Raw genomic sequence first — 5,256 nt, 5'->3', positions numbered from 1 at the left:
TTTTTTTACATAGATATTGTATCAGTGATGAGTAGTGCACTAGAAATGAAAGTGCCAACCTTTCTCTCTACACTTGCCATCAACGTCAATGTGAAGATTTAATGTTCATAAAAGTTAGGTCTAATTATACCTGTCTTGAAAATCATCAAGAGTATTGAACATGACCTTTAAAAAGAAACAACTTAGTCTTTGAATGTTACTTTACATACCCTCAAAACTCTGAATTACATGAATATTGTACATACAGGAAATCTGATTTTGTTCCCAACCTACAACCATCTACCTTTTCTACATCCCAGGATTACTAAACAACATTTTTATTTCTGGTGGCACAAACCAGTTTTTCCATTGGTGAATGTCCAATTCCTACCACCACCTGTGTAGGAAAATTATATCATAGGGACTTTAAGCCTATCAAAAGTTATGGGATTGTAATATAGGCTTGATGTAAAAGAAAATTAGTTGGCCATAGGCGGGAACTCAGACCAGATGGGACAATGGCCTCTTACAATATGGCAATTCCCCTTGGCCTTTGTTCTACCAAACAGACAGTTATCCCAACACAAGCCACTACAATGGTAAAGCAGAGACAGGAGGAGGTTTCAATCATCTTAAAGCCCTGTGGAATCCTTCAGAAAAATTCTGTTTCTTCAAAATAAAATAAAAAGTGCCTTTGATTTTCTTAAGCTCCTTCCAGTTTTACAGAAATATTAATATGTAACATTTGCCTTCATTACAGTCATTAGATAAATGCCAACTTAGTGTTGGAAGAAATGCCTTTTCAGCTGAAATGGAGCCAAGTTGTCTTAGTTAGTTATGTTAAAGAGAATCAAAAATTAATCAGTCTACTATTAGGGCACAGCTGTTTTTTGAAATGTTTCTTTGATTTTCAAGAGTTTATGCTTTAAAGAGTTATTATTAAACATAATGGTTAAGTCTAGAAGTTGAGAGCAAAGCATACTTTAAGCAAGCTGGCACTCACAGGAGAGCAATAACAGCTCCTTCCTTCCAGTTATGACCTTTGAGCAAGTCCTTTCTCATTGCCAGATCCACCAAACGGAGATACTATTTTATGATGAAACAGAAGCCTAGAGGAATCAGGATACACTGAGGGAACTCAAAAGTTAGCTATGTCGGTTTTCCAAAGTTCAAAACCTGCAGGAAATAATTCTACACTCCTAAGTTATTATTAAAATAACAAAATTCATTAGCTGAATGTAATGACATAGTAGTAGTCTTCAAACCAACAATAAATACCTTTTCATAAGCGCTGTGTTTAACTTAATAGCCCTTTTAGCTCAAAGGCAAAGGTTTGTGTCATCCTTAACTGAAGCACACTTATACTGTCTCTTGCTGAGCAGCTAAGAGCAGGTTAATGCACTGCCACAATGGTATATTTTTTAAAACTTTTTTTCCCCCCTCTCAAATGGTTGAAGATAGCATTTGCATCAATGTCATGACACATGGTATAATTGGAGGGTTCTGGGCCATGAATACATATCAAGCTGTTAGACTCTTGATATTTGCTTAAACAGTGTGGGTACTAGAAGCAGAACAGATGCCCTCGTTTCAATGCCAACGCATCACTCCGTCCCCTCAAGCTGCCTTTTGTAATTGTCAGTTCAGTATCCGTATCAGGGTCAGAAACTGTAGAGTTCATTACAGATTTCTTTCCTCCTAATAACCAAGAGTGGAAAAAGGCACGCCTGATTTATTAATTGTTCCACTGTTTAGTCTCCCATTTTAAACTAGATTACTCTTTTCAAAAGCTACACCTATGTCTTTAATATTTATAGCTCAGCATTCGCTACTACATATTGCCTGCAGCGTAAGGTTTTAACATTTTTCACAGCAAGAAACAAAGGTACAAAGGGAACTAGGTGTTGCCCAAAGGAAATGTAAACTGTTCTTTTAACCCTTGAGCAGGTGCATATAAGCATATAATAATTACACTTAAACTTTGTAATTCAACCAATAAATAATTATGCATTTTTATCCTCTTAAATAAACACACCTTTGTCTGCCCTTAATATTTCTGGGTATAGACACTAACAACTAGAATAAGCAAAGATAAAAATATTTATTGCACAGACAGGACCCATAAGGTTCACTGAAACAACAAACTTCCCCTGACATGCGTCTGTCACTGTTGAGTGTTCATATGCATTATCTCATCTGTATCTCATAACGAGCCAGTACAGTTTTAGCATGTATTTTACAAATGAATAAACGGAGACTTAGAAGTTAGGTTTCTGATTGTCAGAGGTTCAGTAAGTGTCAGAGCTAGAGTGTAAACCCAACTTAGTTTCACACAGTGTCCGTGCTGGTAATTAACCAACACTGCTTTGTGACAAGGACATGTTCCCAGACTAGGAATCATGTTATACAGATTCCTGGACCAAACCAACTCATCATGGGTCTTCGTAAAATCACTTTCCCTGAGTGTTTTTCAGAATCTATGTTTGTAAAATAATGAGGTTGGGCTGAATGATCCCTTGGGTCCCATCAATTCTAAAATCCTGTGATGCTATAATAAACTAAACCAATCTTATAAGATCTAATTCACCTATTTTCCTTTCATTCAAAATATGATTTACTTAAAGTCCCATATTCCATTGTGGAATACTATACTCCAAAGTAATGTATTTCCACGCCCTGCTCAGTGCAATTTGAACACTTCATAAGAAGTCACAAAAGCAAACATTTCTGGGTCAGCAGCAGTGGTTGCAAAATCAAATAAGATGCTGAAGTCCATAGAATTCTAAGGGTAAGCATCCAAATGCCAGTTAACAGCTTACTGAGCAAGAATTTCTAAGATTATACTGAAGAATTTAGAAAAATAATTTTGCCATATGAAAATGCTTTCGTCTTTTCTTCTCCATCAGAACAAAGTGCTCGTACTCATATCTAGCTAATACTATTCACATAAGTATTCACATAGTATTCACATAAGTATTTATTCACATAAAGTGAGATACCTCTGTGTGTGTGTGTGTGTGTGTGTGTACTTTATCCAAAGTTATCCAAATATATGTATTTAATATTTTGGTTCACTGTTTTCTGGAGAAAAAGGAGAAAGTGAGGTAGGATATTGTGAATATTAAATTGTTCTTTCTCGTATTAATATCCGATACGTTAAAGCTTATATTTAAAAAGTTTTATGTAATATTTTAAGTCACAAATTCTGCAGTGAGCAAGAAGTATAAAATGAAGGAAAAGCCCATCGGTTTCAAATTTGGGGAAGCAATTTCAAATTTCTGCTGATACTTCCTCCTATAATTACATGACTAGCAAAGAATGTTAATTTTTTTAATATTTTTATTCTTTTAAAACATTTAGTCCTTATCTGTCCCCCATAATACATCTTATGAATCACAATTTAGAAGAATGAAATACTATTTTCATTTACTGAATATATTTTATATATTATCATCCTGTACATTTTTTTTTTTTCAGAAGAGAGTACTGAGAAAAAGACAAGGAGAAAAGAAGGAAATGTTTCCAAAAGAAAATGAAAAAGTGTAGAAAATATTTTGGTTCCTCTAGAGGAGGTGTCATAGGTACTTTTTTTTTTTTTTTTTTTTGAAGAAAGTCCTTGAAAGCACCTTGGATGCTACTATCCCTAGAAACACTGCGTGGGTATGTGTCCCTTTTGGTCTATTGGGAGAAAAGCTACTGAGCTCTCAGAGAGAGGACAGAAACCTAGTAATTAGTTGAGCATGCACTGGGTCATTTTGGTAAGACATTAGGGACTGTGATTAGGCCCTGACTCTAAATAAAACATGGGCCTATGGATTCATTGTAAGAATGTCACTATTTCACAGGACTTATTGTGAGGATTAAAAGGGTTAATATATATAAGAGCCCAGCACAGTGCTGGTATAACAGCGAGTGCTATATAAAAGGAGATTAATAAGAGGAGAAGAATTGAAGAGATGGGAGGAGGACTTCTGGGGGTGGAAACAGAATTTTAATAAAATCTGGGAACTTAATTGTGAAATAATTCCACCCCTGTCCTGAAAAATTTAGAGCTTACTAAATAAGTGAGAAGAGTTATTAAATACAGAGTGAGAAGGTAAATAACAGTGTTAAATATGGGGTAATATGGGAGGTATCCTCAATCTAGGTTTAGGGAATCAGGAGACACTCCCCCCTTCTCTATATGTAAATACATAGATACATTTTTATGTGTTATATGTACATACATACTAAATTTTTATTTATCCACTCATCCATTGACTGGCACTTGAGTTGCTTCCACATTTTGGATATTGTAAATAGTGCTGCTGTGAGCATGGTTGTACAAACACCTTTTCAAAGCCTTTCTTTATTCCTGTGGGCATATACAGAGAAGTAGAACAGCTGAATCATACGGTAATTCTGTTTTTAATTTTTTTGAGAAAGGGCCATAGTTTTCCCTAGTGGTTCTACCAATTCAAATCCATACTTTAAATGCATGAGGATTTAAATTTCTCCACGTCCTTACCAACATGTCATTTTCTATTTTTTAAATATTATTACTACTTTGTTTTATTTTTGATAATAGCTATCCTAATTGGTGTGAAGTGGTATCTCATTGTGGTTTTGGTTAACTTTCCTTAGATGATTAGTGATGCTGATCTCTTTTCATGTGTTCTTGGCCATTTTTAATATCTTCTCTGGAAAAATATTTAAGTTCTTTGTCCATTTTCCAAATAGGCTGTTTTTGTTGTTGTTGAGTTGCACTAGTTTTTTATATACATATATTATATATGATGGATATTAACTCTGTCTCATGTAAGGCTTGCAGATATTTTCTCCCATTTAATGGGTTTCCTTTCCACTTTGTTTATAGTGTCTTTTATGCATAAAGTTTTTAGTTTTGAATGTAGACCCAATTGTCTATTTTTCCTTAGTTCTCTGTGCTTTTTGTGTCATATTCAGAATTTCGTTGCCAGAATTTCGTTGCCATAAAGCTTTCCTGCTATTTTTTCCTAAGAGTTTTATAGTTTTATCTCTTACAGTTAGTTCTTTGATGCATTTTCTGTTAATTTTTATATATAGTATCACATAAGGATTTAACTTTATTATTTTGCATGTGGATATACAGTTTTCCCAACACTATTGAAAAGTCTTATCATTCTCCTACAGTCTTGGTACCTTTTTCATTAATTGTAACACATACATATGATGGTTTATTTCTGGCCTCTCTATCATATTCATTGGTCTGTAATTCTGTTTTTATTCAAGTAGTGCACTTTTTTAATTACTGTGGCT

This window comes from Camelus ferus, chromosome 13, assembly GCF_009834535.1.
Source record: "Camelus ferus isolate YT-003-E chromosome 13, BCGSAC_Cfer_1.0, whole genome shotgun sequence".
NCBI lineage: Eukaryota > Metazoa > Chordata > Mammalia > Artiodactyla > Camelidae > Camelus > Camelus ferus.
Note: the sequence above shows the minus strand (reverse complement) of the source record.